Source organism: Meriones unguiculatus, chromosome 6 (assembly GCF_030254825.1).
Source record: "Meriones unguiculatus strain TT.TT164.6M chromosome 6, Bangor_MerUng_6.1, whole genome shotgun sequence".
Taxonomy (NCBI): Eukaryota; Metazoa; Chordata; class Mammalia; order Rodentia; family Muridae; genus Meriones; species Meriones unguiculatus.
Genome location: NC_083354.1, coordinates 79,473,949 through 79,498,564, shown reverse-complemented (window position 1 = coordinate 79,498,564; position 24,616 = coordinate 79,473,949). Strand labels below are relative to the sequence as shown.

Sequence of the window (24,616 nt, the reverse complement as noted above, 5' to 3'; positions counted from 1 at the left end):
AGGCTACTAAAATCTTAAAATTCCCTACTGGGATTCTCAGTTCAAATTCTTGAGAAAGAGAATCTGATTGGGGGAAGAGGACTCCTTCCAGGTCCCTGAACACTTGACATAGGAAGTTCTGTTGTCCAGTGTCTGCTCAACAGAGCTGAAGCAAGACAGTTTAAATTAGTAAGTTAAACTTAATAGCATGGCAAGGCTGCATTTGTGGCACACAGAGTTTACAAGAACTGCAGGCGTCACCTCCAGCATCAGAATGCCTTTGCTAGGTACAAAGGAGTTTGTTCTGCTTTATCCTGAGGTGGAGAGACTAAAAGTCCTTGAACTCATACATCTGTTATTTAATTCACATGAGATCTATTTTCAGATTACTATATACAAATTATATGGTTGGGTGAACAGGGCGCTGTGAGAACAGCTGGAAGAAATTGAAACTTTCAATGATACAGGTCACATTAAAAGAAATAAGGGGGGAAAAAGTCCACAAGTTTCTCCAAATGTCGCTTTTTTTTTTTTTTTTTTTTCAGGATTGCTGATGTTGAAACTGAGATGTTGGATTCCTATCAACTCAGTTCTTCTTGGTCTCAGCCAGCTTTCTGAAGCTCCAAAATAGTGTCTCTGGCAGTCTCTCACAGGACCTTGAAGAGCAGTGTTGTAGTCTGTGTTACATATAGTGTACCTACAAAAAACACTTAGAGGCGCCTGAATCCTCCTTTCTTTCAAAGAAGCCAATAGCAACACTTGAAATTTCATCATAAAAAAAAACACCCACACCCTCATGGATTTCTCAATTTTGTTCCCCACTGAGAGAAATGGCACATCTAGAGAAATGGTTTATTCCAGGGCAGCAGTAAGGAAGGCTCAAGGTGATGCTGGACATCTTATCTCATAAAGTAAAACAGTACTGAAACAAACAAAAACAAAAAACTGATGGAGTCACACCAAGGGGAAATGACCTATGGTGGATTTCATTGGCCATATTCGGAATAAGCTGAACATTATAAAAGAATGACAACTGTTGGTTATAACATTCAACAGTCAACAGCTATCCCTCAAAATAGAAATGAAATTATTTTCAAGACTATAGTTAACAAATGTAGATTAAATGTTTGAAGGAAGAAATCATCGTTTGGTAACTCACCCCTCAAAAAAAAATAGTTGTTGAGACTGCAGAGCCACTGAGTGAACACATTGATTACCAAATCTCAAATGACTGACTGTCAATTTGATGACATGCAAACTCACCCGGTTAACTCGGTGCGCCTGTGTGACATTAACTTGAATAGGTTCATTGAAGTCAGAAGGCCTGCCCATTTCCTGAATGGGGCTCCATAAAGAGAGAGAAAGCAAGCTGACCCCAGGAACTCAATGCTCTCTGCTTCTTGACCGTGAATGCAATGTGGCCATCCGCTCCAAGCTCTTACTTCAATGATTCCTCTGCCGTGATGAACTCTATCCTGGAACTGTGAGTGAAAAGAAGCCTTTTCTCTCATAAGTTGCTTTTGTCAGAGAATTTTATCACGGCAAGAGGAAAAGTAATTAAAACACTTAACCAATCAAAAGTAGAAGCAACTGGTATTCAGCACCATAAACAATCTGTGTTGTGATGGTTAATGTTGTCAACTTGCTCAGATTTAGAGTCTCCATGGCAACATCCCTATGTCTGCATCCATTTGCTGAACACTTCAACGGAAGAGGGAAGATCCACCCTGAATGTAGGCAGCGCCATCCTGTGAGCTTCAGGCCCAGACTGAAAAGAGCATTCTGACAAGCAGCGATTTCATCGCTTTCTGTTTACTGACCATGGCCACTAGGTGGTCAGTGCCACCACACGCTCTGGCCACCCAGCCCTCCTCACCATGATGAAATGTACACTCAGATCATGAACCAGAACAATACTTCCCCCCCCCTTTTTTTCTCCAGACAGGTTTGCTTTGTGTAGCACTGGGTTCCTGGAATTCACTCTGTAGACCACGCAGGCCTCAAACTCAAAGATCTGCCCGCCTCTGCCTCTGCCTCTGCCTCCCAAATTCTGGGGTTAAAGCTTTGTGCTACCACTGTCCTGCCTGGAAGCCCTTCATTTCTTAAGTCCCTCTTGTCAGCAATGATATCACAATGAGAGAAATAATGAACACACACGTGCATCTTGGCATGGTGCATAATATAGAACGATACATGAAATGTCATGTTTAATATTCATCTGAAGTTGACCAGACCTACAGATTTGACTTACAGTATCTATTAAGGAACAAACTGAATTATACTATGAAAAAAAATATCTCACAATTCAACTCGCTTTATTTCTTCAGTGGGCCATGAAAAGGAAAAATATTCTGGAGGTTTATCAAACAAACAAGAAACAAACAAGATGGTTATTGTGAGTTTAAAATAAGAGATGGAACAGAAAACTGAAATGTGTAGCTTGGAATTTTTTTTTTCAAGACATGGTTTTGCCTGGCTGTTTTGGAACTCCATGTGTAGACGAGGCCGGCCTCGAACTCAGATATCCACCTGCCCCTGCCTCCTGAGTGCTGGGATTAAAGGCGTGTGCCATCACTGCCTGTCTAAGTACTGGCCTGTTAAAGGCCTAAAGACATTTAGAAAACACTGGGGATACTGAGATACATATTAGATGACTTAATGGAATGGTTGTCTGTGTTCATGGGGGTTAATACTTACTACGTAGGTGAGACTAAAGCGTTCGGCTGTGTGTATATATTTGGACTACAGTTCAGGAAAAAGGCAATAGAGTGAGATGGGAGGCAAGAATATAAAAGGAGAGAGGAAGAAAGAATTCAGCAGAATGTTAACCCTTGCTGAACAGATACAGTACACACAGAATCCTCACTTACCCTTTTTTCCACTTTTCTACACTTTTAAGTCTTAAAATAATTTAATAAAATAAAAGAAAGATTTTAAGCATAACATAGAATGAAAATCTCATAAAATAGTCTTAAAGGAAAGTATAATCATATGTGTACTAAGATGCTTCAGAACGTAAAATAATAATAATAATAATAATAATAATTTTCTGCCTTAAAATATGTCCACAAACTATTTAAAATTTTCTTCCTTGGATGAGGGCCAGTTTTATGATTAGTTTTTAAACAGTAGGAAAGTAATGGTGTGTGATTTCTGAAGCTCCTCGGCTCTCTATTCAATCACCTGTCCTGCAGTCCTGTTGATGTCTTCGGTACACCTTAAAAAAATAAATAATTAAAAACTCTAAGAGGCTGGAGTGGTGAGTTAGCACTTAACACTACTTAGCGCTCTTGCAGAGGACCTGGGTTTGGCGTCCAGCACCCACATGCAGAGTCACAGCCTCCTGTAACTCCAGTTCCAGGGAATCAGACATGTTCTGGTCTCCACTGGCACCAAGCACACACAGGGTGCTCAGATATACACTCAGGGGCACACACATACACACACACAAATAAACATTTTTTACAAGAAACTCTAAGCTACAACCTCAAAGCCCTACACTGAGCTATTTATGAAGTTTTGGTGCATAGAAAATGTTGACTTAAGACATTTGTTGCTATTTTTAAGCTGCTATAGTTTGGGATAATTTGTCACAAAAAAAGTAGTTAAATAATACAGCAGATTAAGATGTTATTCCTGTTTGTTAGTCTGTCTCAAACCACAAAAAGTGTCATTCATCAAACACACACACAAAATACCTTTTTACATGATTTGTCCTAAAGAAATATTAGATAGGGGTACAAAAGCATATATAAAAAAGATGTTCTGGTGGTACTACGAGGTAAGGAGGAAGCCTAAACTCCCAACAGTACAGGATCAGAGGTGTAAACTATGGCACGTGCAGGCAATAAAATGGTATGTGGCCGTTGGAGAAAATGCCTAACTATCCTGAGCTGGCTCTATATATTTAAAAGTGAATTACTAAAAAACGTATAAGCGGCTCCTTGTGGAGTTTAAGTCCAATAGTCTACCATAAGTTTCACTGGTCCACTCCCACCTTCCACTATGTTGGTCTTTCTCCTAAAGCTGATTTGTTTTCTCAGACAAGAGTAGCTCAAGGCCCTACCATGAGGGAGTGAGTCTGGTGATGCAAAGAATGGAACGATAAAGCAGCTGGCATCCGAGTCCTCTACTTTACATTAGGACTATTAACTCTCACCATCATCTGTCCTTATTAGCCACAAACACAGACCCCAGCCAACACCTCAACAAAATCACCCCCCAATCTTCCATCAGTGTGAGCAAAGGTAACTGTCCCACTGCAGCCTCCACTTCTGCGGGGATCAGCTTACACACTTGGGTCTCAGCATCCGCATGAGTGGCTCGAGCTGGTAACTAGGTGATGAATGGAGACATGGATGGAGGAAGCGGTCCTGAAACAACAGGAAGAGGCCCAGCTTTCCTTGGCCATCCATCACTGAATGCCACCACAAGAATGGCCTCTGAGGACAACAGCAGTGGGACCACTTGGCCAACATATGGCACTGTGAGAAGACTGAAGTCCTGATGCTCTGACCCTGAAGCACTGGGACGTTTTGTTTCACAGAAGTGGGTGACCAGCCGGGAAGAGGCAGTTGGCTGTGGAGAGGGGGGAAGGTGAACCAGAGCCATTCTTCATTAGCTTGTGGCTCTAAATCTCTTTTTTTCAAAACTTTTTTTTTTTTACTGCATTAAATTCCCAATTTCTAAGCATTTTCTATAATCTGAGGATTGGATTGATAAACATGAATCTAATTAGGTCTTACAAAATCTATTTTGCCATGTAAGGCAATACAATTTCAGGTTGCAATGATCAGCATACAGACAACTTCTGTGACATGGTGCAGGGCTTCTGCCTATGTCACATCCCAGATTATACGTTTAGTTATTCAGACCACCATCTCTGACTTTCATTGGAGACTTCAAGTCTCCCCACAACAGAACAAACATGGACTTGTGTTTTTTGTTTCTTTCTTTCTTTGTTTCTTTCTTTTTGTAAGAGTCAGGTTTCACTGTGTTGCTGAAATTAACCCTGAATTCATGGGCTCCAACAGCTGTCCTGCCTTGGTCTCCCAAATAGCTGGCCCTAAGGCATGAACCACTATACCCAAAAAACCAATTTAGTCTCTGCTGCTGTGAATGGTATTTTATAAGCAATGATTCTTTAAAATAAAAAAAACTTGAGCTTTCCCCGTTGTTCACATAGTTCTCTTATCAATTCTGCAGCATTATGAGGTAAGAGCTCATCTCCTGTGCAATACTGGTGATTCTGTCTTTTCCCTTCTGTGATGGTCATTGTGAAAGTATTCACCAACTTTCCACTTTCCTCCATCTGGGGACACAAAAGAACAGTCCTTCCCACCACACCGATTTCCAATTGATGCTTTAACAAATCACTGCCAACATAATGGCTTCAAACCATTCACATTTGTTATTTTTAGTTCTGTAGGTCAGAAGTCTGACACCCGTATCCTTGGGATAAAATCAATGGAGTGACACTTATCAAATGTCCTAGAGAAGTGCCTTTCTCCCTTAATTCACCCCTCCTTTTCTCTCTCCCTCTCTCCCCTAATCCACCCCTTCTTCTGGGTAAACCAAAGCAGAGTAAGAATGAAGGTTTGAAAGTTTTAGTAGACCTATCTATCCAATCACCAGCCTCTACAGCTTATTGCGTGAGTAGGTATAAGCACAATTATCATTATAGTTTCTACCTTACTTTTCCAATTCAAGCCAATGTTTCTTTTTTCCCCTCCTCATTTTATGACACGGGTTATAATGTAATAAAATAATGCGGAGTGAGTAATTTGTAAACAATAAAAATCTTGTTCTCTGATTTACAGAGGCTTAGATCCAAAATGGAGGTAGAAGCAAAGTTGACATTTGATAAAGGCTCATTCAAGGGTGTCTCCTTGTTTCTGCGTCCTCTGAGAAGACAAAGTTGTGTGCTCCCATCGCACAGGAGACGAGGGCTTGGTCAGCTCGCAGAAGTCCTCCGACATGTGTATCATTGCACAAAGGTCCCTTCTCTAATACTGTCACTTTGTGATTTTAGTTCTAGCCTATAAATTTTGGAGGGGCACATTCATTCAAACTATATCTGAAAGAACCATGTCCTTAGATGTTTTTTCTTTTTCCTGGGCCTAAAGAGAATCCTCACGCCTTGATGCATGCTCCCATCCTCCAGCTTCATAGCTAGCAACATATCACTTCCCGAGCCTACCCTACACCATCTTTTTGTCTGGCTGTCTTCTTCTTCTTGGAAGGCCATCTGATCATACTGGGCTCAGCCGAATCAGTCAAGATAAACTTTCTAATCAGCTGCTCAGCAACCACAGTTTCTATCTGCAACATTAGTCCCTTTGTCAGTGCAATCCAGCGTAGTCATGGGGTCCAGTGATTAATATTTGGGCGATTTTTCATGGAAAGGGCATGAAAATGTGGTATGGCCGTGTGATTTACCCAGTGGAATGTAAACAAAAGTGACATTTGCTGCATTTTAAAATAAACTTGAATGTAACTTATCCTATTCCTCTCTGCTGCTACAATAATTGCAGAGCATTTGTTGATGAAGTCTACTTTTCTGAGCAAATATGATGAACAGGGACGTGCTACCAATTTTCCATAGACAATACTTCCTTTGGGATGAGGGTTAATTTGTTGACCACATATATATGGGCTGTGTTAGTCCATTTTTACACCCCTGTGACCAAAGAGCTGAGAAAATCAGCTTCAGGGAAGAAAGATCTATTTGGTTCTTAACCTGCCAGGTCCATTGCTTTTAGACCTGTGGAAAAGCAAAATCATCATGGTTAATGGGTGTGAAAGTTGAGGGGTGGTGGTGAAGAAGATGCTTACCTCATGGTAGTCACAGAGAGACAGAACGAGCCGGGGACAAGACAGGCCCTTTAAACATATGCCCAAAGGCCTGCTTACGCCAGGTAGGCTACCCTCCTAAAGTTCCCACTGCCTCTCAATAATGTCATCAAGTTATAAGTCTAGTGATAGATTTCTGCATCGGCTGGTCTCAGCATTCATAACCCAGTCATTTCTCAAAAACTCTTAAGCTTGCAACATCTTGCCCACATGTGTTGAACCTGAACTCTTGTGAGTATTGCTTCATATGCAATTGTATCTCTTAATAGCACTGAAGTGGTATCTCACTGTTTTTTATTTGCATCTTCTTAACGAACAAAATACTGTTGAGCATCTTTCCCTGTGTTTCATGTGTTTATTGGCTGTTTGCACTGCTTCTTAAGAAAAGTGTTTATGAAGTCCTTTGCCCATCTTTTGCTTATTACTCATGGCTTGACTGGGCTTTGAGAACTCTTTAAGAACATGTTTGGAGACTAAGACTAACTTTTTCCCATACTGAGTATTGAACCTACGACTTCATACATGCCCAGCAATGCTCTGCCACTGAGCTATTCTCCAAACCATGAATGCATAGATGCTTATATCTATGTAACTGCAAATATTTTGTCTCACTTCATAGATTAGCTTTCTACCGTCTTGGTAAATTTTTTTTTATACTTAACATTATTTTCTTTAATTTTAATGAAGTCTAATTATTTATTTTTCTTCTACTTTTTTAATCCTCCTTATTAAACCAAGTGCTTCACGAATGTTATGAACATCTATCGAATCAATACTACACCATTGAGTTAAGCCATGAGCCCATTTTAAAGTTATATTTTGAGTTATTTGTTTATTGCTTAGTGAGGTCTTGCATATTACCATACTTTTCTTGAGCATCCTTTCACCACAGCAAGTGGGTGGGACCGCAAGGATGAATGGAAATGTCTCTTCTGTTTCTGACCATTCTTGCTTTCAAATAAAGACATTGGAAGATGTAACTTTATTCTTGGTTGCGCCCTTAGTTCTACACTCTATATTCATTTTCTTTTTAATACAGACTATTATTTCATATGCTACAAAGTTTCTTAGAACATTTTAAAAATAAGCTGGAAATTCTTTGCCCACTGTTTAACGTAAGTATATTTAATATAATAAGTATACAAGTAAAGGCAACAGAAGCTACCCTTCTGTTTTTACACAGTCTGTGTGACAGTTGTTTGGAATGTGCTGGGATTTCTACTACCCCCAGGGTTGTGAAAATATAATAGCAGAAATGCAAACTTTTGAGATACTGCTCTTTTCATTTACTGAGAATCCTCATATATACAAAAAAAAAGTTTAGAAGAGTGACCAACAGTCACAGAGACATAAAACTCCTGTCCATCATCTTATTTTGTGCTTTCTATTAACAAAAAGTGATAGAGGTAATGCAAGAAATAAATAGAGAGCTTCTCATGACAGACGTCATCTAACCAAGCCAAAGCTTCAGGAAGCAGATAGATCCCAAAATAGATTTTTTTTTTCCTCCTGAAGAGAGGTGAGCACAGTCTATCTGAGTCAGTGTAATAAGAAAGACATTTCTGTTATAACCTTAAAATAATAAAAGAAAAAACGAGAAAGAAATCTGAAGTGTCCTACTGTTAACCATTCAGGCTATTTTTGTGCTGTTCTGTCTCCCTGTTTCCACCACACAAAGCCAACTGTGCTGCCATTGCTTTAGCCCATGGGGGGGGGGGCTCTCATTCTACTCTGGAGAATGGAGGATGCTCCATTCATAAATTATGAATAAAAAGCCATTATGCTCATAAGTAAATTAGTTGTAATTTTGTCTTTCAATGCTACCATTAACTATATTTTTATTTCTTTGTGGTTTCTCATTTGGAAATTTGATGATTTTTTTTTCTTTTTCCAATTGTAAGACATTATATCTGTAATTTTGGTGGTGGCCTTTAAAGTATTATGCACAATTGAGTTTACTTATCATCTTTATTTAAAAAAAAATTATTAGTACCTTCAATTTAATCCCAGCAAGAAAATTGCTTCCTCAGGTTTCCTGTCTCTATTCTATTCCCATCCACGCCTATCCTGATGATACGCAGAACTTCAGTTTTGTTTATCATGAATAGAAATCTCAAGTTGTCTTTAGTGATGACCTTCAAAGAAGCAACAGAACCTAGTGAGTTTTCACTCACTCGTCCTCCTTTGTCTCCTACCTATATGCCAGATGTTTTTTCGTGGAAGTATTTTCATTAAGAGTCTTTGTGGGGCATGGCTTCTGAGGAATGCATACATGAGAATGGTATTATTATCATTATTATTATTGTCATTATGCTTACAAATTTGATTTAAAATATGGCTAGATACAAAATTATAGTTTTTTAAATTTTTTCTTTATAATAAAATTATTTTCTTGTTATTTGCATCTTAAGCTGCTTATGAAATTTTGGTCTGATTATGATTTTTGCTTCTTTCTCTTGTTTGTTTTTTGTTTTTGTTTTTGTTTTGGTTTTGGTTTTGGTTTGTTTCGGTTTGGTTTGGTTTGGTTTGGTTTGGTTTGGTTTTTCAAGACAGGGTTTCTCTGTGTAGCCTTGGTTGTCCTGGACTCATTTTGTAGACCAGGTTGACCTCCAACTCACAGCAATCTGCCTCCTCTGTCTCCCTGACTGCTGGGATTAAAGATGTGGGCCACTGCGCCTGGCTTGATTTTTCTTTCTTTCTGATCTGTTCTTACTCCTATTGTTTTGTCTTTCATTCACCTCCTTTCCTTCTCCTCCTCCTAAAATAAGGACTAAGTATTCAAATAGTTAAATTTTGGGGAAGAGGAAGGCATTCTTATTCAAATCACCAAAATCCTTAATGGTTTGAAAGAGAAATTTTGTGATAATGACCTCTTTTCAGGGAGGTATTTTTTTTTTCCAGCAGGACTTCACTGTTGCCCTGATTCTGTCCTTCAGGTACCAAGTCAAAGATGAAAAAACAAATGATCATTGTCAAAGGGTAACCTACAAGAGAGGCAAGACCCAAACTAAGGGAGCTTATCTCCGCCTCTCCTCCCATCACCACAGTGGTAGCCTAAACCCTTGAACTTTACACATTAGGATGGGCTGCAGGCATTCCAACTCTGTTGATAGTCGAAATGTCTAATGGCCTCTTTCCTTTCCTACAGCTGCTCCACACTCGCATTTGAGGAGAATAGTCTGCTAGCAGGCTAGCCTGTCCTCTTGGCCCAAAGCAGCAGACATCTTTATTGTCCTACATCTCTGCTGTGATTTCAGTACAGAGGAGTAATTTCTACAATCAGCATGTACAGTGGTGTCCGTTATTTAATACGCTTATCCATGAGGTGTGTAATTATTACACACATTTCTAATTTAATAGAAAGAAGTGCACCTCACTGGTTGATCTACAGGCATTTGTTCACTAACAAGATGAAAGTATTTTCTCGAGCTTATTGAGTGACTTGCTTCCTTTCTCATGAGAATTGTCTATTTGTGGCCTTCGCTCATTAGCTATTTTAGGATTAGTTTTCTTTCCCCTCATTTATTCAGTCTTGTGTAATTTATTTTGATTTACAGTTTGTTCATTTATTTTGATTGGCACTGACAATGTTTCAGAAAGCATGCTGTAAAGGGTCTTCACCACAAGATGAACCACTGCAATAAAGATGTCCAGTGAAAGGTCTCCTCCGAGATCTCTGTAAGAAAAAAATCCCTAATGTCTTTTATTACTTTATGTGCATCCGAATCTGTCAACACACTATTATTTTGAGTATTGTTTCTAAGCTTATTATTTTTAAAAGTATCCTTTCACTGCCTTTGAGCTGTTAAATTATGTCTTATTCTGATTTTTGAGTTTTGGTATTTTATTAGTCAATCTTTTAAGCCACCTAAGATGGATTTTAGGAGGATGAGGGAAAAAGTTTAAAATGCAAAATTACAAACTGACTTTCAAAATAGACTCTCTTTATACCTTTTATCCAACAAAATTATTACAAAAGTGGATGGCAGAAGACCATGAATCCAGGCACTGCAAGGAAGATAAATACTCCGTTGTCAAAAACAGATTGCTCAGCCAAAAGAGAATAATGACAGAAAGGAAACTCATAAAATGTCCCTATCTTGAAGCTGTTTGGGTTTTGTTTTGCTTGTCTGAAAGCTTGATTGTTGGGGAAAGCGAAGCAAAAGGAAATGGAAAAGGGTAGTTTACCCTTTAATTCTATATCTCATTACAAAATTGCCTTTGAATACAAGAGCTGCCTTGAATTGGCACAGCTGAGACAGACCACAGAGTTTTGGGGTGAAATGATCCATGACGGTGAGACTCTGCTGAACTGATTGTCCACTTACTTCCCGGATAATGTCAGTGCCTAGGATTCACCTGACCCCTTTGCAGTCTCCCTTTGAGTTGGCCATTAGTGGGCGTTGCCTGTCGTTTACAGACCACACTTGACTCCATTCACCTTCCAGTGACCTGCCGGTCATCACAGGCACTTCCCTCTGGCTTCTCAGCAGTCTTCGCAAAACAAGGGGGAAATCATGTGAATCTCTTTCCAATAATTGTCTGGAAAACTAAGGTGCTCAAAGGACCAAAATGTTCTCTGCACCCCTGCTGTGTGCTTTCTCCCTGTGGATATCATTTGCTTTATTGAATGATACAGCTCTTGCCTTCACCCTGTGGAAGGTATTTATCAAAATGCTTTCCAACTTCACACCTGGCTAACTCTCGTTTGAGCCTTTTGCACATTAATTGTCAAATAACTGGAACCAAGGCCGTTTCCTTCCTTGTGCCTTAACATTTCATTTGCAATGGCTTGCTGCTCCTAGCTATTTAAGGATTAGACTATTGACAACCTATTAGTATAAATATTTGAGGATCATAGTTAAATTTCCTAGTTGCAAAGGAGAGGTTAAAGAAGAAACTAAAAAAATAGAATCTGAACCAGTCAACAGAAAGGGCAAGAGAAGTTGCTCGTGTTTGAAGTGCTACTGTCTGGTCTGCATTCTAAATGTACTTCTGTTGTCATCATTTTTCTTCCTCCTGCTCTTCCTTCTCCTCCTTTTTCTCCTCCTCCTCTCCTTCTTCCCTCCTCTTCTTCCCATAGCAGTAGCTAAACTATGCAGGCATTCTTTAAATAAATGAATGAACAAAATGGAGCATTTCAAATTATATATGTACTCCAAAACTAGCTAAAAATATATGGCCATGTAAAATCAGCACATGATTGCAACTAATTGGAGAAAAGCACATTAAATCATTAAACAGATCTATGCCTCATTTGAAAAGGAAATGTAATACTGTGTTACAACTTTAAAATCTAACTCCATGAGAAAGCAATTAAGAACAGCTCAGGGTGCTTTGATTTATTTTGGCCTGTTTTCTTACTCTATTAGAAACAGTTGATTAATGTTCTTGTTAGACATTTACAATTCAGATAAAATGAAGAAAACAACATATTTTCCTATTTCAAGTCCTTTCTGCTGTACCAGGAAACCTAGTTCCTACTGTCATTCAAAGTCAGTAATAGAACGCCTTCATTCCCGTGGATTTTACTCAGGCAGATTGCAGTTCAATGATAGGCTCTCAATATGGAGTTCGCTAACAATGATAGCTATCCTGTGCTTAACTCCTTCACCTTCGTGGGGGAGGGGAGTAGACTTAACGTTGGCACACTGAGGTGAGGTCAGAAGGGAATAAAGGAAGAGCTGGGGCAGTTAGAAGATGGTGGAGGTGGGTGGGTAGGGTATGATGGTTGCTGAACAACATGAGAGAACATCAAAAAGATAGGTAAGAATTGAGCTTTACCTAAGGCCACCTTCGTTTAATATTTGTTGTCAGTCAACCAACATTTATTGAGTATATTCTGTGTACCTGTGAGAGATTCCATAGTGGCTATGCAGTTTATTTTTTTAAGACTAATTTATTTTTATTGCATGTGTGTTGATATTTTGCCTAATTGAGGTGTAGGATTCCCTGGAACTGGAGTTACAGACTGGGAGAAATGCTCAACTGTCATATTTCAAAGAGGTGAGGCCAAGAAGGTTTTCTGATATATCCTGAGCACCTCCAACCCTACTTGGCACTTGGTAGGAACACTATAACATATGTTTGATTGAAACTGGATTTTCAACACCACTTGAGAGAAAGATTTTTGCACCTGCTTTGCACCAGGCTGGAATGTAGAGGCTAAATATTAAGAAGTAAGTAAAGAGGCTGCTCTTGGTGGTGCATGCCTCTAATCCCAGCACTCAGGGAGGCAGAGGCAGGGGGATCTGTGTAAATTTGAGGCCAGCCTGGTCTACAAAGTGAGTCCAGAACAGCAGAGTTACACAAAACCCTGTCTTGAAACAAACAAACAAGTAAATAGAGAAGACTGGTCCTCACATCCACAGAGTGCAAACAAAGAGCACTGGAGAGCAGACTCCAAGGGAAGAATGGTGATAATTGCTCTCACAATAGTAAGAGTATTATTGGAAAATACATATCGGAATCACACGGGGACTTGGGATTTAGAAAAAGGCCTCCCTAAGGAGACGGTTTAAGTTAAAACCACAATAAAATATACATGAAAGTGGGAAGAAGTAAAAACCAGAATAAAATATAAGTGAAAGTGGGAAGAACACGAAAAGCATTCTACACTGAGAGGGCAGACAGGGGTGGCATCAACCAGGCACGTACGAAAGCAATGATTCATTTATGGCTGGGAGAGGGAAGAAGAAAACAGGATGAGATCACATTTAAAAGCAAGCTGAATTAACTAGGTAGGGTGGCAGGGATTGATAAGAGGCAAGGGTGAGAGTTATCTCAGGCAAAAGGGCCAGTTTTAGCGGAAATGTAAGGGAAGTGAACTGTGTAGCTTGGGTGAATCAGTGTGCTGAGAGCATGGGGTTGGGCTCCTGAGGGGAGTGCTGAGAGAAGAAACATAGTTGGAGCAGACCTAATGAGGAAGTCTGGGAAGGTCTGGGAAGGTTTTGTGCAGAACTGTACCGTCTTACTTAGCTGTGCCATGTCGGCTCCAAGAACAACTGACAGAGCAGTAGCCAAGAGGCTGCTGAGTTTGATCCCCGACTTCTTTTTTTAATAAAGGAATGAAAGAACAGAATCTTGGTCATTAAAATTTATAGGAGTCAAACGAATCCCGGAATTTGAATTCATTTATTGACAGTGAGAAATAGTGCCACCACCTGGACTGGAAAGACTCGGGCTGATAAACCTTAGCACTGCCTGACAACCATGATCAACGCTACTCGGTCTCATTGCCTGCAATCTCTCTTTCCATCTGGGAGTCCACCAGAAGGTTCCAGAAGGGAGATTTACTGTAAACCAGCATGTATTGTTGCCTTACATGCTGAGGCCTGAAGGCTTCTTCTCATAAATTCTCCCGTAGCTTTTTCAGCGAACGAAGTTGCTCTCGATTTCACGTTCTTGGGATGAAGAAAGTGTCTCCCTAGGGAGCTGAACGAACCCCAGAGAAACAAGCTGGGGAATTGAAAAGGCCAGTGAGGAATCTATGTAACCAGGGTAAGGCCAGTAGGTCAGGATGAGACAGAAGAAGAGCCAGGGAATGGGAGATTAAAACTATGGTACTCACCCAAATTGTTCTCTAAAAAGATTTTACAGAGAAAAAATATAAAATAGTTGGGAGGGGAGAAATCTATAAAACATCATACCTTAGAAAATCATATAGGAAATTATCTTTATTACATTATGCTCTGGCAATTGAATCACGGCTTTTAATTTATGACATGTATGTGTGTGTGTGTGTGTTTTCTACACAACTTTGAAATTATCATCTTTTTGTGTTACAGAAAAAAATGTACATGTAAGTGAGTGTGTGTGTGAGAGAGAGATCAATTAGAGTATTATGACATACAACAGAACAGAAAACCGAGCTATCAACAAATGAATTTTGAAACCTTTAATAAGCCCTCACATGATTCAGGTGTAGATCTCTCTCTCTCTCTCTCTCACACACACACACACACACATACATTTCTGATTCATCCACCGTCAAAGTGACTTCTAACTGGGTGGCTGTAAATAGTTCTTTGGTTTTGTGTAAATAGTGCTTTCCTTTGTGCTTGCAGACGGGGAAATAGCAAACAAAGGAATAAAACCAAAACTTCACAAATAACTGTTTGAAATGAGTATCTCTAAACTGAACTGCTCAGCTTTATTTTCAGCAAAGAAGCATAATCCCTCAAATTAGGTAAGCATGCCTAGAGATGGAGGTGTGACATGCTTCTGTGAGATCCCCTCCGTTTGAGTTCCTGTGTGCAGGGGTATAGCACTGACCATTTTGGATGGTCAGATTACCATCCAAATGAACATCCTACTGCGTTCACAACAGTCAGAATGCATACTGCTCCAATTTTAAATCTTATTATTATTATTGCTTTTACTGTTTGGCTTTAGCGACAACGGGATTGTCACTAGATTGAAAAGTTTTTAAGAGGTGAATTACAACTGTCTAAAAGTTTAACATTTCTGCCAAATTTTAAACACAAGTTTAAATTGCTGAGTTTATCTTTTGAAAAAAAAAAGCACTTGTCTACTTGTCTGCTGTTTTCTGTTTTCTGGAGGGTCTAGGGATTTTTGCCACGGTGGCATAATAGGCCTTGGGGGACTGAATGCTCTTGAAACACAGCGTGATGCGCATACCTGTGGGTACTGGACTTAACCAAGCTTGAGGGAATCTGGAGACAGAATCCTGAAAGAAGCAGACACTGGCACTCACTGTGTCCCTGTCTCTCCGTTGGCCATAATTTTTGCTGCAGAGATTAAGTACTTACCCTGAATCTCAAAGCCTGACAACAACAGTTACCAGCTTCAATGTGACTCATGGAGGTAAGGCCTGGCAGAGGCTGCAAGTCTGTTTCTGTGTCCCTTCTGTGTTTTACAAATTCTCTAAGGCAGAGTACTGACAGAGTACTCTAAGGCAGAAGGGAAACTGATTGCCTGACGCTTCTTGGGCATTCTGCTCAGAACTGCCCCTCACATCTCACTGATCCAAGCCAGTCCCGTGCCTAGAGTTAGCGAAGGCTGTCATGTGGACGTGCCGTTCAAAGGCCCAGGTGTTCAAGGTTTGCGGCTACGGGGACCTATCGGCAACTTAAAGAGAGGAGGCCTACGGAGAACATATCTTCAGGTGAGAGCACATCTCTGAAGGGATGTGATTGCTGGCCCTTTGGCTTTTTCTCTTTTGCTTTCCAGCCATAAAGTGAATGTTCTGGCTCCTCCTCTCACTTATACCCTGTTGTGTGGCTTCAACACAGATCCTAAACAGTAAGGACTGAAACCTTCAAAACTGTGAGCCAAAATACCTTTTTTTTTATCTCTCTCTCTCTCTACAAATTGATTTTCTCAGCTGCTTGTTACAGTGGCAGAAAGCTGACTAATACAATTGTCAGCAAAACATTTTCCACAACCCACAGGTAGGACGTAGAGAAGAAGACAGATTATGAGAAGTACTGTGCTCTCCCATCCCATTTCTCTGGAAGCTGATGCCCCATCTCCCCAGGTACAGGGTTTTAACATAAGTGTTCCTTGGGCTGATAGTACATGAAACCCTCTCCTTAAAGCCCCTGAGCACAATCATGAAATGATGTGTCATCATTTGGAAGTGTGAATAGCAAAGCAAAGCTATAGCCTTATATTCAGCACAGTGCCACTAACATGACCCTCAATGGTCTTCGCTGGTATTTACACCCTGAGCATTTTCCTTTCTTTGGCTGTGGACTGGGTGTAATGATCCCCTTCTAAAAAAGACAGATGATGCTAAAGTGATGGGCATCACTCTGAGATGAAAATATGAAAAGGCTGTTACATTCCTCTGTCTTTCTGTCATCCTTTCTCTCTGTCTCTCTGTCTTTCCACCCCTCCTCCTGCCACACACACATAACCTTAGGAAGAGCAAATTTCCTGTGTTGTGAGAATAATGTTGCAAAGGATTAATATATGTAGCCAATGAAACCCACCAATAGCTGTGTGAATGCAGCTTTGAGATGGTCACAGTCCTGACCAAGACCTTGATTACAGCCTTTAGACACACCTCCAAGCTGGACGTGCCCAAGTAGACCTTGAGGAGATAGACCCTCACCCACAGAAACTGTGAGATAATAAATATTTGTTGCTATAAAGCTGAGTATAGGATAATTTGTTATGTGTTAAGAGGTAATACCTTAATATTAAAATATGACTAATAAAGCCTGCTGGTCTTGTTGATAATTTTCAGGCTTACTAAGATAAACACTATTATTGAGAAGTAACACTTGAGTCTAAGAAAACAAAAACAAATATCTAAACTATGTATACTTAAGTTTGGTTACTGAGAATGATATGTTTCTGTTCTGTCTACAAGAAATTGCATTTTATAATGATTTAAGAGAGCAGCGTTTATTAAAGAGAAGGCAGGCTAGGGCTGGTGCTTGCTTTGCATGTAGGAGGAAGAGGAGGAAGCCGGGTGCTCACTCCCCAGCGGAAGAAAGTAAGTGGGAGGAGCCAGAAACAGCGATGACAAGCTAACCTCAGAAAACTGCCAAGATTCTTACAACTCAGCTAAACTATCATTTATGAACTTTTTTTTTCTTTAGTGTTTCACTTTTTTTTTATATAAAGCTGAGCAAAATTACCTGAATTGGGTACACACTGGTTGCAAATCTCCCCAAGGCATTTTTCAGTTAGCAATGATGCATCTGGTGCACTCAGCGATTGGTGGATGGCCTTGTCTTGGTTTTAAGGCTACGGGGGTTTCTACAGCTTCTACATTGTTGAGGTTCAGGCACTCACATCGGTAGAAGTCCTCTTTGACTTCACCTCCTGGTACATAGATGTGCGTTTTCCTTCGTGTTGCCCCGGCCACAGAGTGTGCTGACACACGGTCAGTGCCTGTGACTGCTTATCGATTCGAGCTCATGAAGGAATTGATGGAAAGGCTGGAAACCTCTGTGGCCAGCCAGGTGGCAATCGTCATTTGTGGAGATTTCCCTCGGGTCCCTTGGTGTATAGACTGTGAAACCCAAATTGTGAATATGAGGCTTTCCCCAGGGTGAGTATGAGGCCCCTGTCCCCTAGCTGTTCTAAAGAACATGCGTAAACTTACTAACTGCCTGTGCTAATTCTCTCCGTGGTTCATGCTTTTCTTTTTCCTGTCTACTGGCAATTTCTTACTAGGGTTGCCTCACGTAAGAGTTATGTTTGTGAGAAAGTTAATTTGTTTTGAAGAAGAGAGTTGGTGTTCTCAGCAACTAAAAGACCAATTTTTAAATTTTTTTTTAAATTTATTTAATTTACATCCCAATTGTAGCCCCCTCCCTCGGCTCCTCCCTGTCCCATCCTCTCTCCCTCTTCTCTCTTATCCCCTTCCCCTAGTCCTCAGAAAGGGGGAGCTCTCCTTCCCTATCAACTGACCCCAGCCTATCAAGTCTCATCAGGACTGTCCTGCATCTTCTTCCTCTGTGGCCTGGCATGTGATAAAAAAGCAAGCAACAGAGTCCACGTCATAGACAGCCCCTGCTCCCCTTACTAGGAACCCACATAAGGCTGAGCCGTCTTACGCCCCTTGACCAAAAGTCCAAATTTTTTAAAAGAACAAGAAAAGCAATTGAGGAAGGAATTCCTTTATGGAGTCTACAAGTTAAATTTGCAACAGCATCGACCATTGCTGTAGCTGGCATCTTACAGAAAGTGTGCCGTTTCAGATGATTTATGGAATTATTCCCCTTGTCTTTTTCATTGAGCTACTTCCCATTTTCTGTGTGTGCTTATCCGTCAGCCACAGCCACCATCCAAGAAAAATAGATTTCCCTTTGCCCAACCCCACTTACGTGCAGAAGTCACTTCTTTTTCAAGGTTTATCTTAGCATAAAACCAAACGAAACACTGTTCAGAGAGTCCCTCAGCCTACCCTCCAGCAGTCTCGGCCAATTAATCAGGACGCTGAAGCAAGTATCACGGCGAAGGCTAATTCCATGCATCGACAGGGAGGAGAGACAGATATTCCAAGCCAAGCAGTTAGGCAGAGAACTAATTCTCCCTTCTTTCCCTTCTCTGTTTCATTCAAACCATCAGTGGAGTAGATGACACTATACCCTAGAGGAGCATTTCATTCAATCTACATATCCAAATACTAATATCATCCAGAACTCCTCCCCCCCACAGGCATATACAAAAATGATGTTCAACAAAATATCCGGGGTCCTTATGATGTATTCAAGGTAACATGTAAAATTAACCACTAGGTTTGGAGATAAAACTCAGTAGTGGAGTGCAAGCCCAGCATGTGTAAGACCCTGGGCTTAGTCCTTAGCACCTCTCTCCTTTGGACAGAAAATTAACTACTGCAGGCACTAATATTTCCTACTGTATAATCTTCCCACGAAAGTTGCAAACTTGCATCAGCGAGTGACATACACAGGTTCCCATGTCAATCCTGAGAGTTCTACGCATCCTCCACAGTTCCTTTTTGTCCACTTCTACCACCTCATGTCCAGCTGATGGCCTTCCCTGCTGAATTCAGGCTGCATTTCCAGAGAAAGCAGACAACTCCCATAAGCTTTTGAATCAGATCCCACAATTGTGAAAGCCCAAAGCCTTCAGATTACGCCTTAACAAAGTATAATGTAGTGCCTATGCTTTCTGTTCCAACTCTGATCAATACACTGATGATCTTAGAGACAGAAGTAGCTTAATTTATAATCAACCTGCAATTTGCCAAGAACTGCTACACAAGAATGACTAGAGATCATTAAATTGAAGGACTGGATTTTCAGTGTGTGTTTGCCACTCCTTCTCTAGCATCTAAGGAGCCACTGGTAATCAGTCTTCATATTCTTTCCCCTTAAACAAGAAATACCTCAGAAATATTCTCATTACACTGCCCTAGACAATGTTCAAATTTTATTATGTTAGCATCTTAGTTAAAATCTGTCTGCTTACATTTTATTTTAAATTCCAGTGTCAGATTCAAATAACTTCGTGAAAATCACCATAATGAATTTCCTCCATAATAATGAGCTTTTACCCAGCACTCAGGGAGGCAAGCAAGTGGATCTCTGCAAGTGGATCTCTGTAAGGCTACACAGAGAAACCCTGCCTCAAAAAAAAAAAGCCAACACAAAATAATAATAATAATAATAATAATAATGATATTTTAAAATCAACTAGAGCAAAACATAAAAAAGAAAACTGTATTTTTTTAACCTACCTTGGTTTTTGTAAGCCATGGCATGCCCCTCCCAAAGACTCCTAACCTCCATACCCTGTGAATGTCACCTTATTTTGGCAAGAGGCACCTTTGGAGATACAATTGAGTTAAGGAACATAAGATGAGGAGACCAGCTAGCTGGATTATCCAAGTTGGTCCTAGATTTCGTGGCACTATCCAAGAGAAAAAAGAAAGACACAGTGGGACTTGAGATAGACAGGAAAGAAGAAAGATAGAAAGGAAAGAAAGAAAGAAAGAAAGAAAGAAAGAAAGAAAGAAAGAAAGAAAACAACAAAAACAACAGAGAAAAGTAGTCTTTCCTAGTGTCAAAAAAATGCCTGCAGTTTTATCTCCTCTTCGTCCCTTGGGAAAAGGAGGCGTTCCTCTAGGATTATAGAGGAGGCAGAACACTCAATACCTAACATTGAGCAGATGAGACCAAGAGCAGGTTAGGTGTCATATATATTCCCAGCCTGGGAAAAAGATACCATGTGACATGCAAGGTCACACAGGGATTGCAAGAGGTAGCAAAATGAACAAACAGAGACTGGGGGACGCATTGAACTATCAAGAAAATGGACTAAACTGCACCACGACTCCAGCAAAAGAATGAGATTGTCTCAGTGGGCCTGGTACCGTCTACAGATCTGTCTAGAGAACATAACTGCTGAGGCAGATTAGAAAGGAACTGCAGTTAGACCACGGGAGGCTCTTCTGCTTCTATCTAACCAATGTGGAGGCAGCGGGTAAAACGGAGTCTCATTACTAGGCATTGTATTGTATCTATTGCTCCCCAAACCTGCACAGATAAAAGAACAAAATCCCCATTAGAGCTTCCAGTATGTGGCCTGACTGGTGCTGTATCTGTGAAGTTCTAGCCTGTGCTATTATTCTGATAGAATAGCTTTCTTTTTTGTTTTAATACTTCTTATAACAACTGCGGGAAACTCTCTACCACTGCCTCAAAGCCAAAGCAGCTATGAGCATTCCTGGTTGGGAAATGCAGCCTGCTTTTTGAAGATGATATGTTTATGGCATATGGAAAGAGGCGGGGCCACCGACTCGTAAAAAACAAAGCAGAGGGCGGGGTCCAGAGACACACTTCAGAGTCCCGGCTGCGAACTCGGTGCCCCCAGTGCTCCTGCAGCCCGCCAGGCAACACGACCCACTTACCGATGAAACTCCTGCACAAGAAGGTCGAGAAGCAAAACGCCACGCTGCGGCTGCGGAACCTGAAGCTGCGAGAAGCATCAGACATGAGCCTATCACACGCTCAAAATGGAGATGTGCCTGAATCAACAGTAAAAGTTGGAAAAATTACAAAAGCTTTGAAGCATTCTGTGAACGCGGTCTCAGCAGAAGCACAAGGTGGAGGCATGCCTGAAGAGACAATGGAAAATGCAAACGTTAAAAGACCACCCCCAAAAGTTACTACTTTAACCAACAGAGAAGCAGCAGCAACCAAAGAAGAAGAAGGGGAGGGGGAAGAGGAGGAGGAGGAGGAGAAAGAGGAGAGGAAGGCAGTTGATGCTGGGCCTGACACCAAAAGAGCAAAAACAGAAGAAAACACTGAGGCTCATGAGGAAACAGAAGACTCTGTGAACAGACGGGTGCCCGGCCTGCCCCTAGGACTGGCAGGTGCTTTTGAGAACACGTCATTTGCTTCCTGTCCAATATCGTCAATGAAAACACTCTGAAGGCTATGGAAGAAATGGGCTTCAAGCACATGGTGGAGATCCAGCATAAAAGCATCAGGCGACTTCTGGATGGCAGGGATCTTCTGGCAGCTGTGAAAACTGACAGTGGCAAGACCCTCGCTTTCCTCATCCCTGTGATGGAGCTCATTGTCAATTGAAGTTCATGCCCAGGAATGGAACAGGAGTCCTGATTCTCTCTCCTACCAGAGAACTGGTGATGCAGACCTTGGTGTCCTTAAGGAACTATGACGCACCATGTTCACAGGTCCGGACTGATCATACGTGGTAGTAACAGGTCTGCTGAAGCTTAGAAGCTCATCGATGGGATCAACATCATCACGGCCACCCCAGGCCAGCTCCTGGACCACATGCAGAACACTCCAGGGCTTATGTACAAGAACCTATAGTGCCTGCTTGTTGATGAGATTGGTCGTATCTTGGATGTTGGGTTTGAAGAAGAATTAAAGCAAATTGTCAAGCTTTTACTAGCACACAGGCAAATCGTGCTCTTTTCTGCCGCACAAACTTGGGAAGTTGAAGACTTGGCAAGAATTTCTTTGAAGAAAGAGCCATTGTGTGTTGCTGTTGGTGATGCTAAAGAGGTTGCCACAGTGGACGGCCTTGAGCAGGGATATGTTGCTTGTCCCTCTCCGAAGAGGGTCCTTCTGCTCTTCACATTCCTCAAGAAGAACCAGGAGAAGATAGTGATGGTCTTCTTTTCATTATGTATATCCGTGAAATACATCGACTTGCCTGAAGTGGACATCCACGGAAAGCAAAAGCAAAGTAAGCAAACAACCATGTTCTTCCAATTCTGCAGCACAGATTCAGGAATACTGCTGTGCAGTGAGAGGGCTGGACATCTCTGAAGTGGACTGGACTGGTCATCATGAGCCTCCTGATGACCCAAAGGAAGGCAGTCATTGTATGGGTAGAACGGCCAGGGGCCTGAGTGGAAGAGGGCATGCCCTACTCACCCTAACCCTGGGGAGTTTGGCTTCCTTCCTCACTTGAAGCAGTCCGAGGATCCACTGAATCAGTTTGACTTTGGCCCAAAGTCAAATCAGTTTAGAATTTGGTCTAAAGTTTCTGATATTCAGTCTCAGCTGAAAAAGCTGATCGAAAAGAACTACTTCCTCTCCAGTTCTGCCCAGGAAGCATTACAAGTTCCGCATTCGCTCATATGACTCTCACTCTCTCAAGCAGATCTTCAATATGAACGTCTAAAGTTTTCCTCAGGTTGCTCTGTCTTTTGGCTTTAAGGTCCCTCCTTTTGTTGATCTGAACATGAGCAGCCATGATGGCAAGCTTAAAAGGAGAAGGGGTGGAGGTGGATTCCTGTACCAGAAAACAAAGAAAGTGGAGAAGTCCAAGATCTTTAAACACATCGACAGGAAGCCAGCAGATTGCAGGCAGTTCTCTCACTGAGGGAATGGCCTTCCGCTGAACTGACTTTTCCTAATTTCCCCCATCTCTTTAGAAAAGGAATTTTTATTACCTTTAGAATCTTTCTGTCTTTACTATGATGATAATATTTTATTTTTAAGTATTCCCATTAAACAAATCATCTCATTATTTAAAAACAAACAAACAAACAAACAAACAAAGAAAAACCAGAAGTTTCCCTCTATACATTTTTAAAATTATAGGACTATTTTTATCTCGGTAGTTACAATTAATCTTTACTACTAAAATGTCCTAAATGTATAAAAATTGATGCTATTCCATGAAAAATCCTATGCTTTTGGCCTTTAAGACGTATATTCTGATTGTTTTAATATATTTTCACCACTTACCAATTTTAAATAAATTGTGTTTATTTAGTGCGCATGTGTGAACATGTTCATATGTGTACGTGTGTGCGATAGCATGTGCGTGGAGGACAGAGAACAATTTGTAGGAGTCCATTCTCTTCTATTACAGGATCCTAGGAATCAAACTTGTGTTGTCAAGCTTAGGGGTAAGTGCCTTTCCCCACAGAGCCATGTCTCTGGCTTATCATTTATATCTTTTTTTCTGAGTTTCTAGTGTGTGTGTGTGTGTGTGTGTGTGTGTGTGTGTGTGTGTGTAGCCTTGGCTGTCCTGGACTTGCTTTGTAGACCAGACTGACTTCGAACTGACAGAGATACGCCTGCCTCTGCCTTCCTGAATGGTGAGATTACAGGTGTGCACCAACTGCCCCCAGTTCTAATAAATATTTTTGATGCTATAAAAAAAATTGAGTTATTGATTTTCTAATTCTCTTTTTAGGTGAAGGTAGAAGAGCTTTCAAGACTTATTAGTTCTATTTATGTGTACGTGTCTGTGTGTATGGATGTGTGCATGTGTGTATGGGTCTCTGTGGAATCCAGAAAAGTGGCTCAGGCCCCCTTGAGCCACTGATGTGGGGGCTGGAAACTGAAGCCCAGTTCTCTGCAACAGCAGAAAGCCTTCTAGCTACTGAGCCACCTCTCCAACCCTTAGAGACCATTTGAAACATTATTGAAATCAAGTATTTGTAAGAGATGAGTTGTTTTCATATCATCTTAGCAGCTTGATGCTTTCATTACGCTGTATCTGAGATTTCATAACTCATTGCATGTTTATGTGCCTGGTTTCTCATTACAGTGTACTTTCTACAACTATTTAGTGATTCGGTATATTAGATTAGGAATTAAAATGTGGCTGTCTCTTCTTTACAGCGTGTGTGTATGCCACCGGTCCAATTCATTATAAAAGTTTTTTTTCTCTCTCTGTCTGTGTGTGTCTGTCTATCTGTCTGTCTGCCTGCCTGCCTCCTTCTCTGTCTCTATCTCTCACTCCCTCTGTCCCCCACCCTTCTCTTTTGGAGTCTCATGAAGTCCAGACTGGCCTCAAAAATTCCTTTGACCTTTATGACCTTGAAACTTTGATTAATCATCCAGCC

General features: G+C 40.9%; 1 long non-coding RNA gene and 1 pseudogene across 1 annotated transcript; one reads left to right on the top strand and one right to left on the bottom strand.

The window, feature by feature from the left end:
• Nucleotides 1–317: 317 nt before the first annotated feature.
• LOC132654535 (uncharacterized) lies at nucleotides 318–1,588 on the bottom strand. The gene is made up of 2 exons (XR_009592162.1): nucleotides 1,243–1,588; nucleotides 318–635 (listed from the first exon to the last, which is right to left on the bottom strand). It is a non-coding gene; the product is annotated as an uncharacterized LOC132654535 (long non-coding RNA).
• A 19,395-nt stretch (nucleotides 1,589–20,983) lies between these two features.
• Nucleotides 20,984–23,174, top strand: LOC110558868 (ATP-dependent RNA helicase DDX18-like; annotated as a pseudogene).
• The last annotated feature ends 1,442 nt before the right edge of the window (nucleotides 23,175–24,616 follow it).